At 44.7% G+C, this 11,550-nt stretch overlaps 1 protein-coding gene across 10 annotated transcripts in view; it reads right to left on the reverse strand.

The window, feature by feature from the left end:
* Positions 1 to 11,550, reverse strand: part of FOXP1 (forkhead box P1) — a 438,146-nt gene that overhangs the window by 171,682 nt on the left and 254,914 nt on the right. The window contains exon 1 of one of the 10 annotated variants that reach the window (XM_066195726.1): positions 3,332 to 3,637. The exons of 8 other annotated variants lie outside the window; for them this stretch is intronic. The gene's annotated coding sequence lies outside the window, so the exon portion shown is untranslated. Of the gene's footprint in view, positions 1 to 1,947; positions 1,970 to 3,331; positions 3,638 to 11,550 lie in introns of those variants that run through there. One more of the 10 variants, XM_066195727.1, reaches the window with a different exon arrangement.

Raw genomic sequence — 11,550 nt, forward strand, 5'->3', positions numbered from 1 at the left:
GGTCTGATGAGGGACGGCTAAAATTAACACCCAATTAATTTCCGAATTGACAAACAAATGAAAGCCATAAATCTACTTTCTCATTAATTTTCTTGTGGTATAATTTAAAGCAGTAATATGAGGGCAAAAACTGAGCATTATCCATCATAAATATCAAAAAAGATAGCACTGTAACACCATAAATTATGCATATTACCTGTTGTTAAAAATGATTAATGTATTATCAACTTTATCGTGCACTGTATATGTCTAGACATATCTGAAATCTGAAATTTCATTTAGTGCTTAGGAAATAAAGGGTCCAGAAGAAATGGGATTACCCGCAGCGCATCCTTGGCTCTGCCTCCTGACGCTCTCACCTCGGCTGGACTCATCCCAAGCCTTGGGCCAGTGGAGTTTGAGCACATGGCAGAGGTGATGTGCAGGATTCCCCAGGAAGGGAAACAAATCACGCTGCTCCTGGAGCATCCCTGCAGCCCACGGCCCTGGCACCTGGTTTACACAGGGCTGCTCCCCTTCCCTGCCCTGCTGACGCTGGGGTAGAGCTACTTGGTGATGCAGAGCCACGGGGAGGGGACAGAAGCAAAAGCAAGGAGCAGGAAAAAGTGAAGCTGTAATTAAAATCAGTGAATGAAAAGCCCGTGCTTTCCAAAAGTGGTGGAGTACAACACCTTGGCCAAAAGAAGGACATGGCCTGCCTTACCTCCTCCCTGTGGGTCATGATGGTGACCAGGCTGGCTTGCTACTACCCATGACGGGTTTATGTCCACTTGCCACCCTCAAGTCTCCTGAATGGCAGCTTCACCTACTCCTGTCTAGAAGCAGCCAACCACAATTTTTAATTTATTTAACTATATGCAATGGCACTACCTATTTCACTGTTGGGGTACGTGGCTCACACTGCCTGGGCTCCTTCTTTCCAGCAGCACTGTGTTACCATCAGGGCCACAGCAACCTGAAATCATTTGGAGGCAGCTCAGTGAAAGGCTGACTGATGCTCTGCAGGAGCTGAAATTTAAGACTGCTGCAGTGAGGAGAAGGGAAGGGGAATCAGGAGCCTAATCCCACTTGTGCCACACTGTCTTACTGTGAAATCATGGTCAAACAACTTAAGTTGTCAGAGAACCAGTCAGTGCAGTTATCCCTAAGGAAGTCTCTTCTGCTGAGGGTATTGCTGACCACAATCAGTAAGAACAGAGATTAGGCAAATCCAAGAATAATTAATTGAAACAGACATTAAAAGGTTGCCATTTGCTCTCTTCAAAAGAGCTGGAGTTGGTCACCAAGAAAAACCAGTGCACTAAAACATACCAAGCTGTGAAGACAACAGATCTCACTCCCTTCCATGAGGTAAGACCCAAAGCATTAGGCAGACGATGGCCAATTCACCTTTCCTCAAATCAGCTTTTTTGCATTCTTCCTTCATTTTACACATGCACACAGAAGTTACTCCCAGTCTCACCTTGGATAAACAAACCCCCTTTGCAAAGCCAGCTCTATCTCAATCTATGCCTCTCAGCTTGACAGCTATTAAATCCATATTCAGCATGAAACTCATGCCATAGATGCATAAAAGCTCTAGAGCTGGGCCACTTCCAAGTGACTGGCAAATATGATGTAATCATTTACATACCATCATCGGCAGAGTGAGGTTCCTTCCTCTCTCTTGGGGAGAGCTGTCTTTCAGCCGTGAGCTTGACAGAAATCATCCTTACCATCAGCGGGAACATCGTTTATTTGGAAGGAAAGGAATGGCGAGTGGCCAAAAAAAAAACTCCCGAGCCAAACCAGGAGCCACAGTTCACTGCACCATGCGACTCCGTGACTGCTACCACATGGACACGAGCACCAGAGGAGTGACTCCTCCAGAAGGAAGCTCACAAGAGCAGCATGGTGAGGTGCAGGGTTCCCTCTGTGCTGGCCCCGTGTCCCTGGGGATGTACCCACCTGCTCATCCCAGCCCAGGCATCACGGCAGCGTGGGGCTCCCTGCCGTTCCGTGCACAACAGGAACAGAAACTGCAGAGCTGCTCTCACAGCCAGGACTTATTTGTTTGCATGCACACTGCTCTGAGCTTGCATCACAAACTCCTGCAGCCTGCCTCACAGAAAAACAGGTGACTGTTCAACCAAATAAAAGACCAAAGTTGCATTTAGTAAATACAGTCAGTTTGTGCCAGACAGCAGCAGCACTGCTACAACAAGATAACATGAAACCTCGTACCAAGTGCTGGCTGTAGATGAATTAGACTCCCACCCTCCATGCACGTCTCCATTAAAGCATACCTAACTCTCTAGCAGCCTCCAGAAGTCAAAAACCACCTCAAAGCCAGGTGCAACTCTAACAATTCTGCACGATGCCATTTTCACTTCACTATTTTCACTTCGTTCAAGGTAGCAAAGGTTTGATTCATGGCAGTAACACGAGTCAATTAATGACCAGCTTGTCCACTTACACACTTCAGGAACCTCTCGCTCCCCTCCAGCCCTGACACTGCTCCAGCAGCCCAAACAAGCAGTATGTTTGGATCACTGCTCCAAACTAAGGAATGCAGTGGATCACATTTTTATGCATATTTTGTTGTCTTCTTTGCCAAGGGATGAAGAGGACAATTATTTAATTTTATCCTTTCTAAGAATTTTTATCCAAGTAATCTTAATAAATGAATTCACATATGAAGGAACACACAACCCCTTCCCATTTTAACAAATGAATTCACAAATACAGGAATAGAAAGCACCTTCACACAAAAAGAGTTAACGTTTCTTTCTCAAGGTCACTCAAAGAGGGTTTACTCCCTTTGTGTGAAAAGCCCTAGCCATTTACTGTTGGTGCTAACAGGTCCTGCCTGGCATTTGAAATCCAAGCCCCACTCAGAAACAACAACAAACAATAATTTTGAAAAACAAAGATGGTGTGAGCGAGTTTTTCTTGCTCGTTTTCAAAACAACCCAAAAGCAACAACTACCAGGATGGTAATTAGGACTCCCAGAAACCAAAGAACAAACAGGCAGCACAGAGAAATTAGCAGATGTAAACGCAGTTTTCCAGTTATAGAAAGAAGAAAAGCAGCTTCATCATCTCACTTGCAGGAGGAGGAGCAACAAAGCGCATTTTTAAATTTGGTATTTTCTCTCCATTCAAAAGGCTCTGCTTCTAAAACACATTTTCCTCAGATCTCCTCAGAAGTAAAACTGAAAGCTTTGCCTTTTCCAACTCCATCGAGGGCACATGCATCAATTAAAATCCAACATGAGAAGAGAGGGAAACCGAAAAGCCCCCGACCAAACGCTGACAATAGAACACAAGGTCGTACTTTTGGGGTGATTACCTGGTTCATAGCCCTACACCTTTTTCCTAGACCTTCTACCTCCTTGTTTGCTCCATGCAGGATTTTCTAGCCATCAGACTTCTACTGCTGTGCTAGTCGTCTTGCAGGAGTGCTCTCTCCCTTCTGAAAAAAGCAAACAACTGGATAGATATCATTACACTAAGGAAATCTCTTGGAAAAACCAAACAACTTGCTAATCTTTCTAGCCCCTTCACCCAAGTTAAAGATAAGCAAAGCAAACCAAAGTGAGTTTCAGCCACATTCCAGGGACAAGCTCCCCTTTTTCTCCTTTATCAAAATCCCAGCATTTAAAGGTTTTTTCCAGACCTTGCAGGATAAACTGCTGCTCACACCCGCAAACAAAGCAATATTTGTTTAATAACTGATTGCTGCCATGGGTACAGTAAACAAGGGGCCCAGCATTTGTGTTTATGAACAAACACATCATCTTGCAAGAGCAATTTAACATTAACCAGGTGGAATAATCAACAGATTTCATAGGTGACACTCGGGGCAGGACTAATGTAAACAGAGCAGGGAGGAGAAAGGGGCCACTCTTAGGGAATCAAGGTTGAGGCAAATGCATTACAGAGTAAACAGCTGGGAAGAACTCAAGACAAACAAATAGTCATTCTTCTGACATTTCGAGAAGCAGAAAGGTTGTACGTTACATGCATCAGCTGCTGACCACCATGAAATCAAACCAGTTGGGGACCAGGCCTTCTTGTTTACACAGTGCCATGTTTGCTTATAAACAACAATTTGCTGTTACCAACCTCGCATTACTCATTGCATAAACGAGCAGATCAAGTGAAATCCTGTTAACTCTTCTGTGGATTGAGGGTTTTTTTCCTCCCGTTCAACAACAACAAACAAAAAAGCCTTTGCAGTCTTGCTGTGCAACCTCAAGACAACAGGCAGCAGGGGAAAATACAGAGCTGTGCATCTGTTCCGATAAAGGGGAAAGAAAGGAGCTGAAAACACTTGAAAGTGTTTCACAAAACAAGATTTACCGGCCAAACCACTGATGTGAGAGATCCATTTGCATTTAAAAAAAAAAAAAATCAAAACCCAGAAAAACAACAACTGCAAAAGGTGGGGTGCAGAATCTTCATTTCACTCTCAGAACAAACAAGCAAAACAACAGCTTTCGACACAGCCCAACCCACCCAGCACGACCATGGGCACATGTCGTTTACACACACACACCCCCAAGGCCGTGCCAGGGCCCTGCAGCAGCAATGACACCATGCTTCAGCCCTCTTCCCCCTCCTTTCTCTCTCCCACCCTCAGCCCCCTTGCCTCTGCCTCCCCTCACCATTCTCTGATCGTTGTAGAACTCCCCAGCTCCTCTTTGTTAGCCCAGAAGTCCCTTGGATGCCTTCTTGCAACCAAAACCTCTTCCCACCCAACATCCCTCTCTTGGCCCGAGGCTTTGTGATTTTAGTCCTCAAGGTGCTCAGGACACCCAAATCCCCTGGGACTGCCACCTTGCAGAAAGCCTTTCCTTCCCCAGCTCTCACCCTGTAACACTCATGAGATTTCCTACGGCAGTGTTCCTCCAGGGAGGTTTCTCCAAGCTGTCTATCCTGAACACGGATTTCGGGGAAGGTCTGAAGTACAGAGAGAGAAGATGGATGCTCCTAACGCTAGAGGTTAATCCAGGGCTCCGGGTTACATTCCTGCCCTGACACAATCCCTGCATGGGACCTCCACGGGTCTCTTCATCCCCCTTCTATGTAAAATAAGCCCTTTAAGATGTTGCAGCAATCAGGTAGGGTTAGTGGACGTAGCTGTGGGCTATACCACGAGTCCTTTTTCCTCCCAGCTGCACCACTGTCCCTCCCCGATTCACCCCTACCTTCTGATGAGCACCAGCATCACCGCCAAGCACTGAGGAAAATCATCACAGTCTCAAATCTATGAAGCATCCAAGGTCACAGCTGGCCCTGGCACTAATCTCCCCTCCCTTGCCATTTCATGTGCAAACAGCAGGATGGCCAGAAGCCTCCCCCCTCATCATTTTTTTACAAGTTTTAGAATATTTGTTACTTTTTTTCACAGCACAATCCTGGACATCCACAGCTGGCCAAGAACCTTGGTTTTCTTTTTCAGAAAATATTTAGCCTTTTGTTGAAGTTAAAAAAAAAAAGAAAAAAAGAAAAAAAAAAAAGGGTTCAAAACCATGAAATCAGTACAACCTACTAATAAGACAAGTATTTAAATAAAACCCAAATGCAGTATTGTTCAGGCAACTGCCTATTTTTTAATACATCAGGTTGACAGCATAATAGCAGGCAGGATGAAAGGTGCGACTCGAGGACGGGGTTGGCGTCCGCACACCAGGAAAACAGAAGTGCTGCCCCATTTCCTGTGCTGCAGCAGAGTATTTCTGATGTCTGGGGCTGCCGGGGACTTAACTCTGAATTAATGATTACACACAATACCCTCCTTTCTCCCCTCCCTGCAGGATAGCGAGGGCCAGCCTCACCGAATGACTGTGGGCAGGCAGGCACGGGTCACGGGGGATTTAGATATTTCACAGCAGCTTCAAAAATTTAGACACTGCAACCTGAAGGCTTCTGAAAACATCAAGCTTCACATGAAAGTCCTGATATTTCCCTACTTGAGACAACTGCTCTCACCTCAGCCGTGCTGCCTGTTCCACGCTCCTTTTCCAGCACGTAAAATCACAGTTTATTCAGTACAAAGTAACTACACTATGATAAAAACTATAAGCATATCATTCAAATGCTTTATTGGTCAAATAGATGGATGCTTTTATTAGTCCAACCTTTTTTGTAATGGAGTGCCACTGATGACCCAGTGTTAGCCTCATTCCCTGCTATTAATCACACTTCTAAGAGCTCATTTTGCTTTAAAATCTTAAGAAATTGCTATAATTTAAAGACATGGTGTCTACATAATGGGAAATGCTTCACAGATTGTATCATTCCATATAACACAGAATTTTTATGGCAATGCTGACCACGATACCAAGGTATTACAAAACTTGCATAAAATATTTTATGAAGAAAATCTAAATGTAAACTTCCTTTTGCATTTGTGGTTTGCCACATCCATAATGTTTTAATCACAGCCTTTTGGGAGTTGCAGTTTTCAACTGCATGTGGCTTACACAGATTAACACTACAAAAACACTCCCTGAACAAATATAAACAGAACAAAACAAAATTAAATGAAAATTAAATAAAATACAAGGATGGACCATGAGAGAAAGACTGCTCAAGTCATACTGCTACAATTTTCACACAAGGCATTTATCCTTTTGTCGACAATATTATCTTCTTCCTTTTTTGCACAGGGAAAACAGATGATGTTTACTGTGAAAAACTTTTACGACAAAGTGGAAGCATCTTACGAATTTACCTACACAGAGAATTAAATTAATATAATGATGGTCCTAACCCATATTATTAAAATGTACTTTGCAAAATGTTTTGACAATGTTGACTGCTGCAGGAGGGAAAACACATTTAAGACAATTTCAGCCAAATGCAGAAGCAGAAGCCTTTCATTTTTCAAATGCAAAGTAAAAAGCATCTTTAAACACCTTCTCATGAAAGAAAATGCAGTGCAATTATGTTATATGGCACACACAAAAGCATGTTCTTTTCCTCAGTTCTCTAACAAGATATTAGTACCTCTTGGCCTTAGGAATATTATGTGTAAATCACATCATATTCATAGTGTCTGAATTAATTATAATAGGAGCTGGAGAGAAATGTTAACTTTTCAGGTTGTTGCTAAGGATTAGCCCTTGTTTACAATTCTGTATTTATAGAACAAGAAAAATTTGTCAAATGAAGGGCAAAGAGGAAAGCAAAACCACAAATTTAGCTTTGATTTCCAAACAAATCAGATCTTGCAACCATTCCCTGAGAAGAAAACCACAGTTTTTAATGTGAAGATGCAAATGAGTCTCAGAATATAAAAATGTTTTATAATTCTGTGCATTCAACACTACTAGATGTTATTTAAAGAATTTATGTTAACATTTCTCATCCTCGCACAGCAAGTCCAAGATGCTGCAAACAGCATCTCTTTAAAATGGATCGTGTTGCTGTGGGGCACAGGGTAGCTCAGGAGGCTGACACAGAAGGGAACAGGGCATTTGGCCCCCTGGCACCAGACTGGGATTCGGGGACTGCTCCAAAGGGGTTGACAAGGCAGGAGGAACAAGCCCCTTGCCTTGAACAAGCAGGACACTGGCTACATGGAGATGTGCAGAACCATCCCGAGGGAAAAGTCGTGACTCTCAAAACCACTGCAAAGGACACCATGGTCTTCCCAAATGCAGGGGGATCTGTGAGGTGAGCAAACACCTTTAAGAGAAAGGCACTCAGGAACCCAAGAAAGGTCCTTCATGTCAAAGGTGGTATTTCTGGAGAGCCCTGCGAGGCTGGATGGCTGAAGGCTCAAAGTCCATGGGATGGGTCCCAGTGAGCAGAGAGCCAAAGCTCTGCAGGAACTTGCAGGTCTCGGCCACCTTGGCAGAACTGGCCAGGGAAGTTTGTACTCCTTGCTATTCTGAGGATAAAGAAAGCACTTCGGCCTCCAGCACTTTCATTTCTTTGCACAAACAAAGGCACACCCACTACAATTAAATTGCAAAACCCTTTTCATTAGGACTCCTTGTTTTCACACACTTCAAGACTTCCAAGACCTGCAGTCCCTCTCATGCTCCCATCAGTGTGCGCTTGTGTGTGGAAAACTAAGCAAGGGCTCTTCAGTGGTTTCAGTTTATGGAGAAGCAAACGGAAAAATGCTTTTTCTCCTTAAGAAAACCCCGTAACCACCAACTTCTGAGCAGGGTGACTTGCAAAAACGCTGAGCATCCACAATGGAGACCATCTAACCCCCCGCAAGAATCAGGCCCATAACACAATATAAAAAAATGCACTTAGCTAAGCTTTTGTGGAAACACAGATGGACTCTTTGCCTTGCCCTGTCCAAGGGCTGTGGCTCTCAGATTACAGCAAGGACAGCACAACACATCAGGGAAACCAAATGTGTCTGTGCACACTGGTTTGTAAGCTAAGACACAAACACACACACACGTGCTATCCAAGCACCCAGCACGCCAGCTCACATCAGCCAGAAGAGAATAAGTGGGACAGAAGAGGTGCCTTCACTCCCCGTTTTTTCTTGATGTTTTCTTTCCCAGGAATAGCTCCAGTCTCAGTCCAGAGCAAGGATTCCACCTCATCACATTTCTGTGCAGGAGATGTGTACATGCAGCACATGTTCCTCAACAGCCACACGCATGGATCCCAAGCACCCAAAAATACAGTTGGTCCTCTCCACACTGGCCCAATAGAGAAGCGGGAAAAGAAGCGTGATTTTTTTTTCACCTCAAAATTTCATCCTGTGCCTGAGAAAACTCCCTAAAAAAGCTCTGTCGAAACCAATTTGTTTCTAACTCCCCCAAAAAAAGCACATATGCCTACTTTTGAGTCAGGATGCAGGGAACCGAGTTCTTAATCCCTCTTCTGCATTCACCCCTGGCTGAGGAGCAATGCCCACCTCTAATCCACCATCAGCCATGGCTGGGAGAGGGAGAGGCAACAGAGGAGATTTGCAGGACACCGAGTGAGCCTCTCCAGCTTGTCTCAGCCAACGACAGTGAACAATTGTGAGCGCTCCTGTGGCTGTCTGCACCTTTTTCCATGCCTGATGCCACTGGAACAGAAAGCCTCCCAACGGAGAGCACTGTGGCCCCATTGACCTCTCCAGAACCAGCTGTTCAGCCCTGGGCTGGGAGGGTCCTTCACTGCCAAGCTCAGCAGAGGTTGCTCCGTGCTCCAGGAAATGGCCTTTCTGGTGCTGAACCCCCGGCAGCATGTGGAGGCCGTTTACAACCAGAAATGAGTGTTTAATGTTCAAAATCTGCTCTGAAGACTGTATTTGAACATCTCCAGCCGCATGCAGGTGCATGGTCCCACAGATGTGCTGGCTCCTGAACGCCGTAGAGCTAAAGGCATGTGGCTTCCTGCTCCAAGGGCTTGTGAAAGAGAAGGATACACTCTATTTACAGCCTATTCCAGACAAGACTATTCAATGTCAGGATGTGCTGTAAGAGGGTAATTTGCACCCTAAACTGGATTGTACGATACCACAGTCACAGACCGTATGATCTCTTCCTTTGGATTAAAACTGTTTGCACAAGTCAAAGCAGAACAAGGAGAGTAACAAAACATACAGTGTATTTTGTTCTCCACTGCAGCCACATATTTCAACTGCCTCAGCCGAATTCTTAGAGTAAACACAGCTTTAAAAGAAAATAACTTGAATAAAGAGCTTCTGGAAAGTTCTGACTGATTATGCATGCAAGAATTCTGCTACTGCTTCCTCCCATCATCTGAAAAATAAACCAAACACCCAACTTCCACAAGTATCTACAAAAGTGCTATTTTTCTGAAGCATGTTACAATACTATCTGAGGTCTGCAAGTTATAATGAATGCATCTTGTTTTGCAAAATACACAGAGGAGCTCAATTAAATGAACAACTGTAAAGGAAATAGAGCTGATAAAGGAATTAATGCTCTGTGTGCCAGATCATAACTTAACATCTAGGATAACAAAGCCATGTCAGACATGCAACCGCTGAAGACTTTAAAAAATGGAATAACAAAGTTAAACCCCAAAATATTTAAACACGCAAAATCAGGATGTGTAAAAGCTATTTTCAATAATTGACAGGAGAGCATGGGCAGCAACAAACGGATCTCTTGCAGCCATTAACTTCAAGACTTACTAAATACATAGAAAGATGGATTGTTTTGTAAACGACCACCTGCTCCGCTGGCGATCCGCTCCTTTCTCACTGCCCAACTCGCGTTTTTCCAAAAGACCACGCTAACCCAATTTCCCATCCGCCAAGGCATGGCTGAAATTACTTCTCAAGTCTGAGTCTGCAGCTCTGTCTCCTTTTTCTCCTTCCCTTCCTGCTTGCCTGTGCCGCTCGGGCTGCCCACACGCTGGAAGGGAGCCGCCAGTCCCGGTGCCTGCTCCGGCTGTCGGCACACACGACACCGGTGGGAGCACAGATTAGAGCTCAGCCGGAAGGGAGACAGTCAGGGTTCTGCAAAACCTCGCACGTCGGCTTTTCTCCTTTCGCAGTTGGCGTGTGAACTTGTAACTCGGAAATTGCAAGTTCCCACCAATTTTTTTGGCAACCCGAACGTAATTTTTAGGAAAACATAGTATGCGGCTTCTGGCACGCGGAGCTACGCGCGAAGACTTTTCAGACAAAATATGCAAAGGTGATGGTCTCACAAGACTTTGAGGGCTTGCTGGATGGAACACGGTTTGGAAGACAAGAGTACAAAATTCCGACTCCCACAAGCAGTAATAAGAATCTGTGTTCAAGCAGCTCCACAGACACTTACTCACAAAACAGGCATAATATCTGCATATGGAACAGCCTCAGCAATGTGATGTACCCACAGTTCTGCACCATACAGCAAACTGGGCACCTAGAGACACCTAAAACAGTCCTTCTCCCACACTTTTGACTTTAAAGGCAAGATTACAGGCACTTTCTGGCAGCCTTAAACATCAGGATACTCAGGGGAGAGGAGGGAGGAAAATACTTTAAATTACAGAGATGCTAATCTCCCACTATTGATGTGTCCAGCTATTCGTCAAGTTGCTTCAGCAGAACATCTGGCTTGAGCCACAGGCCTTGTGAGCAGCATAAGAAGTCCTTGTTGGGACTGCAGCCTCTTCATGCCAACACAACAAAAAACACTACTCGCCCCGCTCCTCTGGACACGGATCGCATGAGGGTTGCATGCGCCTATTGGTATAACCTGGCCAATGGCAAAGACTTCTGCCATCCCTTCCTCCTCTTAACAGACACGGTTTCAGCAGAGGGTTTATTTCGTCCGTTCCTTCTGTAAGACCTTTGGTAGAGGAATGAAGCTAGGGGAGCTTCTTCAGTCACTCTCAGGACTGCTGACCCACAGAGAGTTTACAACAACGAAGATCTCTTGGGTGGTAGCTGCAATTACCACCATGGAGGGAGGGATACAAGGGAAGCAGTATGGACAGTGTCAGAGTCCCATGCACCACGGCCAACAGCTTCAACAACACTAAATAAACACAAATTATTAATTACCAACATTATGGCCCATAGATGGTCATGGCTCACCAAAGGCGCTCAGATGAAGAACTGTAGTGACTTCAATTAAA

Source organism: Chamaea fasciata, unplaced genomic scaffold, assembly GCF_029207755.1.
Source record: "Chamaea fasciata isolate MVZ Bird 193981 ecotype frontalis unplaced genomic scaffold, bChaFas1.0.hap1 SCAF_13, whole genome shotgun sequence".
In the NCBI taxonomy this organism is placed as follows: domain Eukaryota; kingdom Metazoa; phylum Chordata; class Aves; order Passeriformes; family Sylviidae; genus Chamaea; species Chamaea fasciata.